A 20,966-nucleotide genomic window follows, 5' to 3' on the forward strand; every position below is an offset into this window, starting at 1 on the left:
AAAATACATTTTGTAGGGTGTGGAGTAAAGCTGTAAAATATTTTTTAAACCAAAGAATTGACTAAATGTGCCCAAACAACTTATTGAATTCATGTCTCTACCATTGATTTATAATGCCTCCTTTATCATGTATTAGATTATTAAATGTACTAGTATCTGCTTCTTGAGTATGTAATATGTAATTCTTTAATTCTTGTGCTATTCATGTGCTACACATAGGCTCATTTAATTGTATCTCTGAAATTTTGGACATTTGAACAACAACAACAATAATAATAATAATAATATTTAAAAAGATATTTAAAATATTAAATATTTAAAATATTAAATATTTAAAATGATATTTAAAAATGTCCTGATAAAGAACAAAATACCTAGCCTTGAAGTGAACTGTTGTTATCCCAAGATCCTGAGCAGCTGTGTCTTTCAAATCATTTTGAGTACCACCAACAGTAAGAAATACCTTTTTTCATTAGCACACACATGCATGCATACGCATATATGTGATTCAAAGAAAAGTTTCCCCAAATTGACCTCTCTCTTTTTTTTATTTTTCTACCTCTTCTTCTCCTTCTCCTTCTCCTTCTTCTTCTTCCTCTTTTTTTTAAGTATGCTCCACACGGAGCCCAATGTGGGGCTTGAGCTCTTGACCCCGAGATCAAGACATGAGCTGAAATCAAGATTTGGACTCTTAACCAGTGGAATCACCCAGGTGCCCCGAAACTGACTTCTCTTAGTAAGTGATGAGGCCCACTGATAACTTTTTTTTCTATGACATTCCATTCCATTCAAAGAAATCCTGGCCAGTGACCTGCTATTTATGACCAAAGATTAAATTGCAGCTCATAGCTTGATAAACATTGGACTGGATGAATTCTGACATTCTATGAGATATGTATGGATCACATAAATAAGTACAGTAATGGGGCAAATGTTTTCAAGATATGCTTTTGTTTTATTTGTATCTCTCTTTATTTTGAGAAGTTTTTTATCTACAGAAAAATTTGAAATAGTAAAATAAATGCCCTATACCACTCACCAAGGTTGACAATTATTTTACCACATTCTCTCTTTCCCAATACCCCCACATGTGTGTATTTAAGTTTATTCATATTATTTTTGCTAAATTACTTGAAAATAATTTGTAGATGTTATTTTTAAAAATTTTTTAAGTTTATTTATTTATTTTGAGATTGAGAGAAAGCAAGCAGGAGAGGGGCAGAGAGAAAGGGAGAGAGAAAATTCCAAGAAGACTCCACACTGTCAGCTCAGAACCCGATGCAGGGCTCGAACCCATGAACTGTGAGATCACGACCTGAGCCCAAATCAAGAGTCAGGTGCTTAACTGACTGAGCCAACCAGGAGCACAGGGAAACATTATATTTTATCCTGAAATATAATATTTGATTTCATTTATTTTTTTTTAAGATTTTTTTATTTTTAAGTAATCTCTAACATCCAATGTGGGGCTCGAACTCACAACTCCAAGATCAAGAGTTGCATGCTCCACCAACTGAGCCAGCCAGCCACCCCTGGAATATAACATTTTAGCCTGTATCTCTTGAGAGTAGGGATATTTTGCTCCAAAGTCACAATATTATCATATCCAAGAAACTTAACAATGCAACAATATTATCTAGTATATAGATCACATTCACATTTCCCCAGTTGTCCTTCAAATGTCCTTTATAGCTATTTTTCTCCCAACTCAGTATACAATAAAGGACCATGTAGTGACTCTTCCATATGAGACCCTAAACAAGAATTCCTGAACTGAGCCCAGTCAATTCACACAAGAGGTAGTTTTATATCTCTGTCTTTCTCTATATATAATCAAGAAATAATACACACACACACACACACACACACATATATATATGTATATATATATATATATATATAATTTATTGACATAATTTTAAGCTTACAGAAAAGTTGCAGGAGTAGTACAATAAATTCCAAAAAGTCTAGAGTCACCAAATGTTAATACTTTGCTATATCTGCTTTATTCCTCTTTTAGTCTCTATCATTGATCTACTCTATCGGTATCTCTCTCCCTCCCTCGTTGTTTCTTTTTTTTTTAATTTTTATTTATTTTTTAAATTTACATCCAAGTTAGTTAGCATATAGTGCAACAATGATTTCAGGAGTAGATTCCTTAATGCCTCTTACCCATTGAGCCCATCCCCCCTCCCACAACCCCTCCAATAACCCTCAGTTTGTTCTCCATATTTAAGAGTCTCTTCTGTTTTGTCCCCCTCCCTGTTTTTATATTATTTTTGCTTCCCTTCCCTTATGTTCATCTGTTTTGTCTCTTAAAGTCCTCATATGAGTGAAGTCATATGATATTTGTCTTTCTATGACTAATTTCGCTTAGTTTAATACCTTCTAGTTCCATCCACATAGTTGCAAATGGCAAGATTTCAGTCTTTTTGATTGCTGAGTAACACTCCATTATGTGTATATACCACATCTTCTTTTTTTATTTGTATTTATTTTTAATTTTTTTTAGTGTTTATTTATTTTTGAGACAGAGAGAGACAGAGCATGAACGGGGGGAGGGTCAGAGAGAGAAGGAGACACAGAATGTGAAGCAGGCTCCAGGCTCTGAGCTGTCAGCACAGAACCCAATGTGGGGCTCGAACTCACAGACCATGAGATCATGACCCAAGCCAAAGTCAGAAGCTCAACCGACTGAGCCACCCAGGCACCCCTATACCACATCTTTTTTATCCATTCATCTATTGATGGACATTTGGGCTCTTTCCATACTTTGGCTATTGTTAATAGTGTTGCTATAAACATGGGGGTGCATGTGCCCCTTCGAAACAGCACACCTGTATCCCTTGGAGTATGCCTAGTAGTGCAATTGCTGGGTCGTAGGGTCATTCTATTTTTAATTTTTTGAGGAACCTCCATACTGTTTTCCAGAGTGGCTGCACCAGTCTGCATTCCCATAGTTGTTTCTGAACTAAGAGTTAGCAGTACTATGATGCTCCTTTATCCTTAAATATTTCAGTCTGTATTTCATAAAAATAAGAAATTCTCTTATGTAACCATATAGAGTTTAAAAAACAATTAACATTTATACAATGCTATAGCCTAATCTCTATACTGGATTAAGATTTCATCAACTGTCCTAATAATGTCTTTTATAGCAGAAAACAAAGCCTCTAAAATTCCAAGATATGCAGTTGCCTTCAGTTATCTTGCCTCTTTAGACTTTTTAAATCTGGAACACTTTCTGAGTCTTTGTATTTCATGACCCTGACATTTTTCGAAAAGCTCAGGACAGTTATTTTGCAGATGGCCTTCACCTGCAGTTTGTCTCATGTTCCTCATGGTTAGATTCAGAGCATGCATTTCGGGCTGGCATGCCCGTGAGGCCCGTGAGGCTGGTTCAGGCTGGTATCTGCCAGTGAGTAAAGTTACTGCTTTCACCTTTCTAATTAATAAATTTTGTTTAAAGAGATACCTTGATACCCAGTAAATATCCTGTTACTATCCAAACTTTCTCCTGCTGGTTTTAGGACTCACTGAGGATTTTTTTTTTTAAGATTTTACCTTTAAGTAATCTCTACACCCAACCTGGGGCTCACACTCACAACCTCAAGATAAATAGTCATGTGCTCTACCCACTGAACCAGCCAGGCACCTCAGGACTTATTGCCTACATCAGTTATTATTATAACAGTGGCCAAATGGCCAAATTGTGATTTTTATATTTCCATCATTCCTTTACATTTATTATTTGGCTTGCTATAGTAGGGAAGATTTTCTCCTCTTATTTATTTGCTTGGGTTTGTTGTTGTTCATTCATTTAAATGTGTACTCGTAGATTCTTACTTTATTCAATAAATTATAACCCTTGGGGCACCTGGGTGCCTCAGTCGGTTAAGCATCCAACTATGGCTCAGTTCGTGGTCTCACGGCTCGGTTCATGGGTTTGAGCCCTGCATCAGACTCTGCACTGACAGTGCAGAGCCTGCCTGGGATTCTCTGTCTCTGCCCCTCCCCCACTTGCGCAAGAGATCTTTCTCTCTCTCTAAAAAATAAAACTTAAAAAAAACACTAAAAAATAAATTATAACCCTTAGTGTTATTTACATTTATGCTCAAATTGTTCCAGAATTTTTCAAACTGGCTTCTGTGACCTTTTAACATGTCCCCACCATGTCTTGAGCACTTCCTTACTTTTTGGCACAAGATGATCCAGGCTTATCCTGTTATTTTCCTTGCTCCAGTCCTAAAATCAGCCATTTCTCCAAGGATCCCAGGTTCTTTTTAGTGGAGAATGTTATTTAGAAACCAAGATCTGGTTTCTGGGTATGTTTAATTTTGTTGGGATTTGATTACTTCTAGACCCTCTCAGCAGACAGAGCTGGGAAATAGATACATGTATGTACATATACATATGTATGCATATATAACACATGTGTATTGAATACATACATAACATTCACACATATCTATACCATTTCTATATCTAGCTGTCTCTACGTATTAAAACTGATACTTCTGGTTCCAATCCAACACAGCAGTTCCATAATTGTAACTACCTTCTCCAACAATGAAAATCTGGATCTCATCATTCACAATATACTGACTTATTCAGTCAATCCTAGAATGCATAGACAGTAGTTTCAGAATTGTGATCTCATGCCTATGCTAAAAAAGCTCTTACTAGAGTTCAATATTTGTTAAGAGTTCATTTTCCCTTTAGCCTTGAGAGCTTGTGGTCCAAATTCTGGGTATCAAAATTACTTTGATTAATGCCTCCTTCCCCGATGTGACTATGTTATGCATTTGAAAAGTGCTTCTGTTTATTTGTTGTATTCAATTTTAAGATCCCCTAAATTGTTATTTTAAGCCACTAAATTCAGCAATGGATAACCAGCAACCATGGCACCATATCATGAGACACTTGATGTCAGTTTGCCCCATTATCATTAATGAAAAGTTGGATCATTTGGTTAAGGTCTCATGTACCAAATCACTTCATTATAATTATTCAGTAATCTGTGGGGTGTCTTATCTTTTTTCTTTAGTAAGTCTTGATACATGAACTTAAGACCACCATAACTACAATCGAGGGACCCTACTTCAAAGTTACATTTTTCTCTGTGGAAATGCCTTCCTTAATACCATAGGAATACAGAGAGAAAGCTAGCACCTATTGACTGATTACCCAGCAGGTGGACTCCACAGCTTGCAGAGAAGGTGGAAACCCAGCTGTGATGAAAACACTTAATTCTATTTGTAGTTCAACAGAGTCTGTGCTTGAAACAGAATGCTACAAACTGTAGGTTTTCCAACTTGTGATTCTGATCCCAAATCATGAGATTTGGAGAAAGAAAAGAAGCAAAGAGCAGTCTTTTTATTTTAGGCTTTTCATAAGGAGCTCGGATCGGAAGCCCACTGAGAAAGAAGTCTATTAAGGACACTGCTTATCACTTTTAGAGTAACACAGTTGTTTCCTAGTTAGGACAAAGGTCCCACCATGTAAAACTAGTCTGTTCATGTTGCTTTCTTGGTTAAGTCTTTTGATTTCTGCTTTTAAATATATCGTCTGATCATATTCAAGCAATTAAATCACAGTCCTTTTATATTCCAAACTTACAAACATTCATGGCTAGGGACACCTGGGCGGCTCAGTCAGTTAAGCATCTGACTCTTGATTTCGGCTCAGGTCATGATCTCACGGTTTATGAGCCCTACATTGGGCTCTGCACTGATGGCATGGAGCCTGTTTGGGGTTCTCTCTCTCTCTCTCTCTCTCTCTCTCTCTCTTTCTCTGCCCCTCCCCTGCTTGTGTATGCACTGTTTCTCTTTCTTTCAAAATAAATACACTTTAAAAAATTTTAAAAACACAAATGTTTACGGCTATATCTCTGGCGCCTAGGATGGCACTTAGTAGGGGTTGAGTGTGTGCATACACACATAAGTGAATACATGGGGATTCTCATTCTTTCATTCATACCTTATAGATTTATAGCCTGCCCACTGTCCTGTTAGATGCCAGGAATTACTGTAGGCGTTGAATCACAAAGGTTAATAAAATACAGCCCCTCCTTCAAGGGCTCACAGGCTAGACGGAAAGAAACCTAAACAGTGAATTATAAAACTTGGGAGGGGGCAGACACTGATAGAAATATGCACTGGGTTTGTTGTTGTATTTATAATGTATTTATTATAATACATTGTCCATGTATTCACAGTTTAGACGCATCGAAGTATTATTCACGGGGAAGTGCAAAAAAAAAAAACCAAAAACACAGCATCTCAGCAAGCAGCACAAAGAACATATCACAATTCTAGAAAAGACAGGTGAAAGACACCACAGTCTTGTATACATTTTTATCAACGTCATCACCATCATCATTTTTTGTTATTTTTTAAAATTTTTTTAACGTTTTATTTATTTTTGAGACAGAGAGAGAGAGACAGAGCATGAATGGGGGAGGGGCAGAGAGAGAGGGAGACACAGAATCTGAAACAGGCTCCAGGCTCTGAGCTGTCAGCCCAGAGCCTGAAGCGGGGCTCGAACTCACGGACCACGAGATCATGACCTGAGCCGAAGTCGGCCCCTTAACCGACTGAGCCACCCAGGTGCCCCCATCATCATTTTTTAAAAGGATTACTTGAATTAGCTGACAAGTACCTGGGGTAACCAGTGTTGCTAAACTGTTTCAGAGTAGTGCACTTTTATAGGAACAGGGAAGAGAGGGGTGAGAAAAGGCCTCCTGCAGTTAACCTGAGTTAAAATTGTAAAATGCTTTTATGAGATTTTTCTTAGTGTAAATTGTAGTTTTAAAAATGAAGACAGTTGGAGAAGCACCTGGATGGCTCAGTTGGTTAAGTGACGGACTTCGACTCAGGTCATGATCTCACAGTTCGTGGGTCCGAGCCCCGTGTTGGGGTCTGTGTTGATAGCTCAGAGCCTGGAGGCCGCTTCAGATTCTGTGTCTCCTCCTCTCTCTATCCCTCCCCCGCTCGTGCTCTGTCTCTCTCTCTCTCTCTGTCTCTCAAACATAAATAAACATTTAATAAATAAATAAATAAAATAAAAATAAACACAGTTGGAGGGGCACCGGGGTGGCTCACTTGGTTGAATATCCAACTCTTGTTTTCTGCTCAGGTCATAATCCCAGGGTCATGGGATCGAGCCATAAGTTGGGCTCCACATGAGGTGGAGTGTGCTTAAGATTCTCTCTCTCTCTCTGCCCCTCTCCCCCACACATGCTCTCTCTCTCTCTCAAAATAAAAAAGAATAAAATTTAAAAATGAAGACAGAAAAAAAATTAAGACAGAGTGCCTGGTTAGCTTGATCAGTGGAACATACAACTCTTGATCTCAGGGTTATAAATTCATGCCCCATGATGAATGTAGAGATCCAAAAAAATAAAATAAAATAAAATAAAATAAAATAAAATAACTGCCCCCCAAAAAAGTCAAAAATGAAAGTCAAAAAAGAAAAGTATTTACAAATCATGCATAAGTCCACCCATACATAATGGTAAACATCTTTGTTTATATGCTGATTTTTCTAGAACATATACATTTTAAAATACACAAAAATAGAACCAACCTGTATATTCTCTTTTGTGACCTGCTTTTTCTCACTTAACAATACTCTGTGAATATGTTTTTGCATCAACAAATATTCTCCTATGATTTCAAAGTTAAGGGAAGCACTATATGGAAAGAGAGAATGTTGGAATAAAATTGCCGACTAAGCTACAAAGTTAGATACAAATGCAACTATTAGTATTGTCATTTTTACCAGGGGAAATCATTTACAGTTCTGCTAGACAGAAAAAATCATGCACAGTCTAATCCATCTTTTCTACAAGTTAACATGTATATATGTAATTTCATGGAATCTGGGCCCTATCAATAGTAATTAGTAAATTAAAGTTCCATTTCTCTAGAGCTACACTATTCAACATAGTAGCCACTAGCCGTATGTGGCTGCTGTGCACTTGAAGGGCTAGTGCAACTGACAACCTGAGTGGTTTTTTTTTTTTTTTTTTTTTATCGTGCATGTGCCTCTCACCATAAATGATTGATTGATTTTTGTTCAAGTATAATTAACATACAGTGTTATATTAGTTATAGGTGTACAATATGATTCAACAGTTCTATACATTCTCAGTGATCATCATGATAAGTGTACTCTTAGTCCCCTTTGGTTTTTAATTTTTTTAATGTTTATTTATTTTTGAGAGAGAGAGTGAGACAGAGTGTGAGAGGAGGAGGAAAGAGAGAGAGGGAGACACAGAATCTGAAGCAGGCTCCAGGCTCTGAGCTGTCAGCATACAGCCTGATGCAGGGCTTGTATCACAAGCCATGAGATCATGACCTGAGCCAAAGTTGGACACTTACCTGACTGAGCCACCCAGGTGTCCCATCTTAGTCCCCTTTATGTCATTCATCCCTCCACTCACCTCCCCTCTGGTACCATCAATTTCTTTTCTAGAGTTAACACTCTGGGGGTTTTTTTTGTTTGTTGGTTTTGGTTTTGGTTAGTCCCTTTTTCTCTTTGTTCATTTGTTTTGTTTCTTAAATTTCACATATGAGTGAAATTATATGCTTTTTTCTGATTGACTTATTTCACTTAGAATTATACCCTCTAGATAAATCCATGGTGTTACATATGGCAAGATATCATTCTTTTTTATGACTGAGTACTATTTCATTGTATATATGCCACATCTTTATCCATTCATCAATTGATAGATGCTTGGGTTGCTTCCCTATCTTGGCTATTATAAATAATTCTGTAATAAATAAGAGTGCATATATCTTTTCAAATTTGTTTTTTCAGTTTCTTTGGATAAATATTCAGTAATGGAATTACTGGATCATGTAGTAACTCTATGTTTAATTTTTTTTAATTTTTAATTTTATTTTTTTTAATTTTTGAGACAGAGAGCATGAGTGGGGAAGGGTCAGAGAGAGAGGGAGACACAGAATCTGAAGCAGGCTCCAAGCTCCAAGCTGTCAGCACAGAGCCTGACATGGGGCTCAATCCCATGGACCATGCCATCATGACCTGAGCCGAAGTCGGATGCTTAACGAACTGAGCCACCCAGGTGCCCCTCTATTTTTAATTTTTTGAAGAACCTCCATACTGTTTTAATTTTTTAAATTAAATTAAATTAAATTTTTAAGTTTTTATTTAAATTCTGGTTAGATAACATACAGTGTAATATTAGTTTTAGGTGTACAATATAGTGATTCAACATTTCCACACAACACTTGGTGCTCATGATGACAAGGCCACTCCTTAGTCCTCACCACTTATTTCACCCATCCACCACCACCTCCCCTCTGGTAACCATCAGTTTGTTCTCTATAGTTAAGAGTCGGTTTCTTGGTTTGCCTCTCTTTTTTTTCCCTTTCCTTGTTTGTTTCTTAAATTCCATATATCAGTGAAATCATATGGTATTTGTCTTTCTCTGACTGACATATTTCACTTAGAATTATATTCTCTCTCTAGCTCTATCCATGGTGTTGCAAATGGCAAGATTTCATTCTTTTTTTTTTTTTACAGATATTTTTTAAATGTTTATTTATTGAGAGAGAGAGGGAGGGAGAGGGGATGGGGCAGAGAGAAACCAAGCAGACTCCACGCACAGCACAGAGCATGACACGGAGCCCGATCCCACCACAACCGTAAGATCATGACCTGAGCCACAATCAAGAGTTCCACGCTAAACCGACTGAGCCATCCAGGTGCCCCTTCACTCTTTTTTATGGCTGAGTAATATTCCATTGAATATATATACCACATCTTCTCTCTCTCTCTCTCTTTTTTGCCCCCTCAGATCTAGGGTTAGGGTTAGGGTATGTGCCAGGGTGAGGGTCTGTGCCTGGTATCCTGTAGTACAGAGACCTCTCCAGAGGGTTAGGATTAGGGTTAGGGATTAGGGGTTAGGGGTTAGGGCTAGGGTTAGGGCTAGGGTTAGGGTGTATGCCTGGCATCCTATAGTTCAGGGACCTCTCCAGAGAATAAACCCCAAACTTCTGCTGGGGTGAGAATAGACATGGAAGCCTTCTATCTAGCTGAGACAAGGAAGGTTTTGGGGGCTCTATATATTCCTTAAATGGATATTCATTTGTTCCTTCTGTTTTTTTTTTTTTTACCTTCACACCCATTTTCAGAAATATTACCCATTCTTAAATGTTTGGGGTCTTCTCCAGAATAACTAGGCTGTTTTTCAGCTTTTCTTACCATGTGTTCAGGAAATGTTTTAAATTTTATTTTATTTTTTTAATAATTTTTTAGAAATTAAATTTATTAATTTTAGATTAATTTTAATTTTAAATTAATTAATTTTAAATTAATTAAATTTAGAAATTATTTATTTACTTTGAGACAGAAAGAGAGGCACAGAATCCCAAGCAGGCTCTGCACTGTCAATGCAGAGCCCCATGTGGGGCTCGATCTCACAATCCAAGAGATCATGACCTGAGTGGAAATAAAGAGTTGGACACTTAACGAACTGAGCCACCCAGGTGCCCCTAAATTTTATTTTAAAATTGAAATAGTGTAAACTATTTTTCCATTCCGTTCCATTCTATTCTTTTTTGGGGGGGGATCAAACCATTTTATTCAAAGGTTTCGGGGAAAAGTCGAAGTGGAGTAGAAGGTGATCTACGTTCTTGGCTCAGCAGGAATCTTGCGAACCTCACAGTCGCCAAAAGCCCATTCAATTCTATTCTTTCAGTAGGACGACATTTCCCTTAAACTGTTGCAACTCATAGATATCGCTGCACTGTACTTCCTGGCTTTAGTAGGTGAGTCATCTCCAGTATTACACATAAACACATTATCACTCTAGTTAGGATCAGAAGATTGAGTAAATTCAATAATTCAGTAACTTCCTATGTACTAATATAACATTGAAAGGTGTTTACTTGAACCTTTTATACAGAATGTACCACTTACACGGATACATTCATGAATCATAATTGGTAACTACACTGAAATATTTATGCTTTAAACTATGATGGAATTAAACTATTTTTAAAATAAGAAGTATGGACTAATTTTTAAGTTTAAATTGAAGGCGTATCACTGAGGGAGAATTGAGTAGAGATGTAGATACTAGTAATGTGCCAGAAGAAGGAAAAAAGAAAGAGATTAGGGGCACCTGGGTGGCTCAGTCAGTAAAGCATCCAACTCTTGATTTTGGCTCAGGCCACCATCTCACGGTTCATGGGATCAAGCCCTGAGTCGGGCTTTGCACTGATGGCATGGAGCCTGCTTGCGATCCTCTCTCTCCCACTCTCTCTGCTCTTCCCCCACTTGTGTTCTCTGTCTCTCTTTCTCTCTCTCAGAATAAATAAACTTTAAAAAGCACAAAGAAATTAGAAGACAGTATGTTTTAAGTGTCATGTAATTTGCTGGAGAACAAAACAGAAAAGCGGTTTGTTGTTTTGTTGTGTAAAAACTGAATAAAGATAATAAAATGGACAGTAATACAGGACATTTTTGGCAAATACAGAGCGAATTTGATGAGAATAGTCAAGAAAGAATCAATAAAATTAGTTGCCTGCATTCAAAATTGAACATTCAGTGAAAATTGTTTTAACAAGTTCTGAACTTGTAACTTTGGTCAGCTTGACAATGGTTTGGATTTTTTTTTTTTAATTTTTTTTTTCAACATTTATTTATTTTTGGGACAGAGAGAGACAGAGCATGAACGAGGGAGGGGCAGAGAGAGAGGGAGACACAGAATCAGAAACAGGCTCCAGGCTCTGAGCCATCAGCCCAGAGCCCGACACGGGGCTCGAACTCACGGACCGCGAGATCGTGACCTGGCTGAAGTCGGACGCTTAACCGACTGCGCCACCCAGGCGCCCCTGGTTTGGATTTTTTGTGCATAAAAGAAAACCAGTTGTAAAAAAAACAAAAACAAAAACAAAAACAAAAATTTAAAAGAAAGGGGCGCCTGGGTGGCACAGTCGGTTAAACGTCCGACTTCAGCCAGGTCACGATCTCGCGGTCCGTGAGTTCGAGCCCCACGTCGGGCTCTGGGCTGATGGCTCAGAGCCTGGAGCCTGTTTCCGATTCTGTGTCTCCCTCTCTCTCTGCCCCTCCCTCGTTCATGCTCTGTCTCTCTGTGTCCCAAAAATAAATAAACGTTGGAAAAAAAAAAAAAAAAAAAAAAAAAGAAAACCAGTTGTAAATTGCTCAGTTCTATGAAACAGACTGTATGAAAAGCATCATGGATGCAGTTGTTAAAACTGTTCAACATATACGTGTAAATGCTTTGACTCCTCACCAGTGGTTTTGGAACTGTTGGAAGAAGTAGACAATGATTTTAATGATCTTGTGTTTGTTGCCAGTGCTCATTGGTTGAGCCACAGAGAGTTTTAAAACTTTTACTGTGCTGTTGACTGCAAGTCTAGATTTTCTTGAAACAAAAGGAATGCTTGCTAAATATTCATTAATAAAAAATGGCGATATGATTTACATGTTTTCCCATAGATATTACACTGCATATGAACAGATAAATTTGAAGCTCCAAGGAAAGGAAAAGCTTATTTGGGATTTAACCAGATAGAAGAATTTTTGTTAAAATTGACACTTTTCATGATTCAAGCCAATAATAATTTCCTACATTATTCTAACATGAATCAATATGCAGAAGATTTTAATTATAATAGGGTTTTGTAAATTGGCTATAAAAACTAAGAAAAATTTTGAAGAATGCTCATTTATATTGATAAATCCAGCATTGGTTTTCAAATAGCACAATACCCCTTTGAAACTAATACCGAGTTGACACAAATTAATGAATTTATTTAGCTTGGAAAGATGTAGTTTTGAAGTCAAAGAAGTAGCAGAAACCCAAAGACAGTGATGTCCTGGCAGACACAGGAAAACGTTTTGAAAGATGTAAAATAACAAAGAAAGATGAAGTAGTAAAAGAACCAGAAAAAGTGAACAAAGATTGCTGAATGTAGTGAAATCCCAGGCATGTTGGGGGAAAAAGAATACACACACATACGCATGTACATGCTTACACATACGTGTGTGTTTGTATACCATTCATCACCAATGTGAGGCTGTCCTCATCCTGAGCAACAGGTGGGAAGGACAGGCAGAGGAAAGAAGCTGGATTGATCCAGGGTTTCGAGTGTGCAGGGACAGAGGACTAGGACTTGAGGACTTGACGGTGAGAGGACCAACCACAGAGAGAGAATGGAAAGGAGGTGAGTGAGAGAGTGAGGAGGAGATAGGGTGGTCCAGGGACTCACATCCAAGGTCCTGATGTGGTCAGAGAATGGGCACAGCACACATATTCTGAGTGGCCCATGACCGGTATGTGACGCTGCCTCCTCTCCTGCCCTGCTCCAGGTATCCACAATTACTGAAGCTGAGATCAAGGAACTGACACAGGGCATTGGCTGAAATCTTCCACCCAGAAGCCCAACTCCTCCCAGGATGAGGTAGGCTTTGAGCTGAGGTCATACGGGTGTCAAAGTTGGCAGTGAAGGTGAGCTAGGACCTGGAGGCCTGGTAGAGTGGCTGGATAGGGCACGGACCTTTTGGGGATTTTGATTAAATCTGTGAGCAATGGGCTGAAAGTATCAAAAAGGAGACCTTCCTGTTTTCCTCACCGCTGCACTTGAAAAGGCAGACTGTTTCCCTTAAGTCAAGCCTGCCTGTTGCCAAGAGATTCAAGCATGTCTTAGACACTGCTGTGTCATATATGCCTCAGGAGCGTGAGGTTTTTGTCCTTCTTCTTTTTAACATTCTGTTTTCTGTGCAGTCACCATTTGATAACCTTATTTTGATAATAATTTTAACAGAAAAGTTGCAGAAAGAGTACAAGGAGTTCTTGTTTATCTTTACCCAGTTTCAACCATCATGGATACTTTATCCCATTTGCTTTATCGTCTCTCTCTTTCTCTGCATATATATATGCATACACATATCTATACATGCATATGTAATTTTTTTTCCAAACCAAGAGTTAGTCAGAGACATTATGCCCCTTTACCCAAAAGGCTTCAGGGTGTAATTCCTAAGAACAAGGACGTTCTGTTACGCAACCGCAGTGCACTGATCAAAGTCAGGAAATTGAACATTGCTACAAAGCTATTTCCAGAGTCCCCGTTCCACTTTTGTCAATTGTTCCAATAATGTCTCCTATGGCTATTTTTCTTTCCTGCTCCAGGATCCAATCCAGAATCACACATTGCGATTTAGTTGTTATATATTATTAGTTTCTTTTCATCTGGAACAGTTCAGTTCCTCAGCTTTTCTTTGTATTTCTTGACCTTGACATTTTTTGAAGAACATGGGCAATTCATTTTGTGGAAGGTCCCTTAGTTTGAATTGGTCTGATGTTTCATCATGATTAGAGGAAGGTTGTGCATTTTTGGCAAGAAGACCTCAGAAAGGATGTTGGGTCCTTCTCCGTATACCGCAGCAGGAGGCACGTGAGGTCAGGTTGACCCAGTCAACAATCTTACCTTTACTTTGTAACAACAGCAGAACGTTCTTTTAGCTTTATTCTTCTCATTTGGCAGGTATCTTACATTGCAGTATGATTTTCTGTTTTGCACAGGCATAATAATATGAAGTTTATATTTTTGATTAATTGCAAATAACCAAAATGCAATAAACTGGTGTGTTTTTGTTTTTGTTTTTTAAGGAAGCATGTTTAAAATAATATGTGTTAGGGGCACCTGGGTGACTCAGTGGGTTAAGCGTCTGACTTCAGTTCAGGTCATGCTCTCACGGTCTATGAGTTCGAGCCCCGCGTTGGGCTCTGTGCTGACAGCTCAGAGCCTGAAGCCTGCTTCAGATTCTATGTCTCCCTCGCTCTCTGTCCCTCCCCCGCTCATGGTCTGTTTCTGTCTCTCAAGAGTGAATAAATGTTAAAATTTTTTTTAAAAAATGTGTTAATGTTCACTTGTGGGGTTTTAATGTCAACTGGTATACTTAGATTGAAACCAAATCTATTTCAGACAAAAACGAGAAACCTATATATTTGTAATTAATTTTGAGAATATGCAAGTTAAGACTAAAAAAAAAACTTCCTGACACAATGAACATATTTGGAAAATAGTAACATCAATATATCCTTAGAGTGTTAGACTTTTATGATTAACATGGTGATATGCCAGGCAATACATATAAAACCAGAAGAAACGTATGACTTAGTGGGGAGGAGTGAATTATCATCTACAATGCACATCTTAAGAGTAACTGCTATATAACAACTTTAGGCAGATTCTCAGAGCCTGACAGAAGGGCGGTCATGGGACTGGTTGTGTCAAGGGGAAGAAGCTGAAAATGGAGCCAAAGAAGATTTTAAAATCCGAGCTGTGTCAACATGCATAAATTCACTTGCTTTGAAGAAGCTGCAATGGGATTCAGGAACCGGTAAAAGAATATTTATTGTTTTGCCTTTGCATGCCAAAATGTGATCTCTTTTTCTTCTACCCTTTCCTTAAAACAACAATTGTCTGCATGTAGAATGAGTATATTTTAAATGAACCACTCAGTGATTTTTATCTGCTCTCATTTCCAGTACTGAGCGGCAACATGATAGACTAGAAATTCTCCTGACTTGCGGCACCTGGGTGGCTCAGTCGGTTAAGGGTCCGACTTTCGGTTTTGGCTCAGGTCATGATCTCACAGTTCAGGAGTTCAAGCCCCACATCAGGCTCTGTGCTGACAGTGCAGAGGCTGCTTGGGATTCCTTCTCTCTCCCTTTCTCTCTGCCCTTCCCTGCCTCTCTGTCAAACTAAATAAACAAACTCAAAAAAAAAAAAAAAAGAAAAGAAAAAGAAATTCTCTTTATTTTACAGTCAGACTGACCCACATTCCAAACCTCACTCTGCCACAGACTGGCATGTGGCCTTGAGCAGGTCACATGGCCCCAGTGTCTATGTCTTTAAACGGGGAATAAATTTTGCTGAATTGGAAGGATTAGAAATGACATACTTTACAAATACTTTGGCCCATAGTGGACAGAATTCAATAGTGGAAGTTGGACATAAGAGCAATATAATTTAAAGAAAAGAGCCCTGAATTGGAAACTGGGGTACCAGCATCCAGGTCCCTGGTCCCCAGTTCACTAACAAGCACCTGACCATGGCTGGTCATTCAAATTTACTGGATTTTAGTCCACATAAGGAAGGAGTGTTGGTTGGAGAGAAACAGAGGTCAAGTACAAGAGCTGACTGCCACGCTGTGGGAACACAACTGAGCAAGTGAGTGGGCTGTGGCTGACATTGATCTGAGCCTTGAATGATCATGTGTGGGCCTTTCCACTGGTCATAGGAGGTGTTTCAGGTAAGGACAAAGACCCAGGGGACCGGTAGGTAAAAGGGCAAAGCGTTGCCATGCGGCAAAATGGCAGCTCCACTCCAATCCCAGTGCAATCAGCTTCGGGGACTACCTCTGAGTGTTGAGCTGTATCAAATACATTTTAAGATAAATGGACCCTTTGCGGTCTTTGGAAATCTTTTAGCCCTGCTGTAAAGAAATGACAACTGAAATGGGAGTTGCTCTGTAAGCACCCATGTACTCACCATGTGGACTGGGGCAAAGGAAACTACCAGTTAGACATTAGTCTTAACTCATTAGTAATTCGTAATTAATCCTTCTATGGGGCTTTTTACACACTAGGCACTGATCTAAGTGCTGTACCTCCATTAATTCACTTAATCCTCAGGACAATTGTGTGAAAGAGGGATACTCCCTTCACAGATGAAGAAACAGACACGGAGAGATGAGATCATTTGCCAAAGGTCACCGGCCAGCAAATGGAAGAATCAAGATTAGTATCCAGGCTGGCTGACAAAACCCCTGATTCTAATCATTCTATGAACTGTCTCTAGAGACTGAGGAAGTAAGGAATCATTCTTACAGAAAAATACACATTTAACTAGCACTGAGAGTTGAAAATTTAGCCGCATCTTCAAGTACAGCTGTACTTAAATGCTGCATTCAGACAAAAAGCCAGGCGTTACTTTTGGACCCAACTACACTCCATTATTTTCTTTGGTAACACTTTTAATTATGTCATTATTTGGGCATAGGCGCTTAGGTAATGCATTGCAATAAATAAGTCTTCCCTCCCCCTAATGTGTCATTCTTTGCTGGAAGTGAGAGGAGAGGAGGAAATGGAGTGGGTTGGATAGCATTTCATGTAGGGGCTTTGTGTCAAGTGTAAGTTCTCTTAAAAGGCCCGAGGTGCCAGTGTGTTAAGCTTCTGACTCTTGATATCTGCTCAGGTTGTGATCTTGTGGTTGTGGGATCCCCACGTCGGGCTCCGTGCTGAGCATGGAGCCAGCTTGGGATTCTCTCTCTTCCTCTCTCTGTCCCTCCCTCGCTCATGCGCACTCTCACTCAAATTAAATAAGTAAACATTTTTGAAAAAGGCTGGCCTGGTGTATCTTCTCGGGTTGTGTGACAGAGACTCCGGTTGTCAGTTTTCCTTCTAAGTCAGACTTTTTCAAGCTGGGGGAATACTCTGGGGGCGTTCAGACACATCTCAGGGCACTGTGAGTCTGCAGGAGTAAACACAGCGGCTGCAGGGTAATAGCAGGAACTGACTCTCCATGTCTTTGTGTCCTGCATGCTAGGTCTAAAAGGGTCAGCAGGGACAAAAATGAGGATTATGACTGTCTTGAGGAAAACCTGTTTTGTTATTTACTTGTCTTAAATAATTATCCAGAGTTCTACCAACAAACTTCTCAGGGCTTCTGAATAGGCTGTGGACTGCCTGGCACTCTGGGGGGTGGGACTTTGGGTCAAATGATGAGGAACAGAGTGGGGAAATCGCACGGGCTGCCTGTCATCCTCATCTCCCTCCCCAACCTCTGAACCCAGAGAACCTGCTCTTTGCTTGGGGTCCTTTGGGGTGTCAAGCATAATGTTCTAGTCCTCAGTTTATTTCAAAGACACAGATATTGAAGGCCTACTGTGTGCCAGGTAACATGCCAAGCACTGGTGAAAAGAGGTGTCCTGAATGAGCATGGTGCTGAGAGTAAGGTGTGCCTTAATAATGATATCAACATCTTCATCACCGTCTCTACCTACCATTTACTGAATGCTTGTCACATGTCAGATGTTACCCTCTGTGCTTGTCATGTATTTACTCAATTAATTTTCACAACAGCTCTATGAAGTGGGTACTATTATTAGCTCCATTTTACATTTTACAGAGGTGGGGAAGCAGGCCCAGAGAACTTGATGAACCTGTTCACTGTCACATAGCTAGTAAGAGGTGGGTTAGGAATTCACACCAGGAATTGTTTGCTGGAGATAGGCAGTAGCTCCAGAGAGGAGGGAGGCAGGACACCCTCTCCAATTTCATACACACCCCGATGGGGAGGGGCACCTGCTGGTGGGAGGCAGGTGGACTCATACATCTTGGCTTTCCGGAGCTGTAAGAAAGTGCAGACATGTTGAGACACAGGCAGGGTTATCAGAGGTGGTACCATGAAGGGGTGAACAGCCAGACTAGAGAGCCACCTGTCTGGCTTCTAGTCTTGGCTTTACCATTTTCTAGCCATCAAACTTCCTTGTACCTCAGTTAACCAGTTTGTAGAATAGGGATAATTACACCTGCTCCTTAGGGCTATTGTAAGGATTAAGAAAGCATTTGAGACTGAAGAATGCTCTTCTCTGGGAAAACCACAACCATGAGGCTAGTTTCCCAGCAGCCTTCAATTTTGCTCATTTTTGTGAATATCTCACTTCAACTCCATCCCATCTGCCATTTGCTTGAAATTTGCTTGAGGTAATGAAGTTCACTTAAAAATTTCTATATAGCAGGGCTGCTTGGCTGGCTCAGTCAGAAAAGTTAGTGACTCTTGATCTCAGGATCATGAATTCAAGCCCCATGTTGGGCATGAAACCTACTTAAAAAAAAAAACAAACAAAAAAAAACTTAGGGGCACCTGGGTGGTTCAGTCGGTTAAACTTCTGACTTCGGTTTGGGTCATGATCTCATGGTTCCTGAGTTCGAGCCCCGCATTGGGCTGTCTGCTCTCAACACACAGCCTGCTTGGGATCCTCTGTCCCCCTCTCTCTCTGCCCCTTCCCTACTTGCAGGCTCTTTCTCCCTCTCAAAAATAAGTAAACATTAAAAAAAAAAAACAAAAAAATTTCCATATAGCTTTACTTTACAAACTTGGTTTAGCTACAAGTCTTTTTTTCTATTTTTCAATTGAGATAAAATTTATATAACAGAATTAGCTATTTTACAGTGAAAAACTCACTGGCACTTAGTGCAGGTACAATGTTGGGCAACAACCAGCTGTATCTAATTCCAAGACACAAGACATTGTCATCACCCCCAAAGAAACCCCGTACCCATTGTCCCCTCCCCCCACAACCATTAACCTCATTTCTATCTCTATGGAGTTGCTTGTCCTGGACATTTCAAGTGGTATCATACACTATTTGTCCTTTTGTCTGGCATCTTGCACTTAACATGATGTTTTTGAAGTTCATTTATGTTGTAGCTTATGTCAGTCCTTCATTCCTTTCTATGACTGAATGATATTTTGTTTATCTGTGCTCATTTATCACTGGGAATTTGGTTGTTTCTACCTTTTGGCAACTGTAAATACAATTGTGTACAAATTTTTGTTTGAACACTTGTTTTTTATTTGTTTGGGTACGTACCCAAGAGTGGAATTGCTGGATCGTATGGTAACTGTACGTTTAAGTTTTTAAGGACTCGCCAAACTGTTTTACAGAGTGGCCACACCATTTCACATTTCCACCTGCAATTTCTCCATGGCCTTGCTGATGCCTGTTACTTTCTGGCTTTCATAATGTATTTATTTATATCAGAACTATCCTTGTGGGTGTGTAGCTGTATGTATTGTGGTTCACACTGCTTTTTGGTTTTGCAGTGGCACACTCAGTTTTGTGTTGGAATCTGCTTTGTTTTTCTTTAGCAATCCCCATGTTTGGGTGGCACCTCTGTCAGGTTCCGGGCAGCAGCCGGTTTTAACCTCATCCTGAGGTGATGCCAGTATGCAGGCAAAGTTGAGAATCGCTGTGTCAAAGATTCCAAGCCAGTCTCAGTTACATACTTTTTAATCAGAAATTCACATCACGTTTAACTTACTGGGCCAGGCCCACATTTATCTGAAAAATGGTGGGGGAGTGATACGGCTTTCTGACAGCCATTTCAACCCTAAGAGCTAAGGCCAGAGTTTTGTTTTGTTTTTTTAAGAGAGGAAGTGATTTCACCACAGCTGCACACAGGGGGCAGGGAGGCAGAGTGTCTCCATGGGTCCCAAGTGAACTGCTGAAAACAGAAAAAATAAAACAGTTAAACAAAAGGCTAGTGGCTTTGATGGCAGGTGCAGCTGCTAAGGGCTGCTGGTACCCACCCCACCCCGCCCCCCACCTCCCTTCACAAGGAAGGCTCGGTGGCCTCTGGGTTCTTACAGCCTGGGAGGTTTCCAGTTAGCACTCTGTTTCCCTGCCACGGTCACCACCTTCCCCTCTTCACTGGAGAGCCTTTTTCCATTTACTTTTTTAACTTTTTTTTTCCACAGAGAAAGAGAGAGAGAGAGAGACAGTGTGTGTGTGCAAGAGTAGGGGAGGGGGCAAAGGGAGAGAGGAGGGAATCCCAGGCAGGCTCCACTCCATGCTCAGTATGCTCATCATGGAGCCTGACAGGGGGCTTGATCCCATGACCCTGGGATCATGACCTGAGCCGAAATCAAGAGTTGGACACTCAACCGACTGAGCCACCCAGGCACCCGGAGTCTTTTTCTATTTTTGACTTCCTTTTTCCCTCTAGGTAGTTACTGTTGCTGAGCAGTGTGACTCCAAGTTTATAAAAGCTCTGCTGCAGACGTCCAAGTTGGCCTGACTACGAAGAAGCAGGTGGACTCATGTGAAGGTGAGTTTTGGGTAAGAGTAATACCTAACACAAGTAGCGTTTTGTTAAGAGGATCACCTAC

The sequence above is a fragment of the Prionailurus viverrinus genome, chromosome X (assembly GCF_022837055.1).
Source record: "Prionailurus viverrinus isolate Anna chromosome X, UM_Priviv_1.0, whole genome shotgun sequence".
NCBI classification, from domain to species: domain Eukaryota; kingdom Metazoa; phylum Chordata; class Mammalia; order Carnivora; family Felidae; genus Prionailurus; species Prionailurus viverrinus.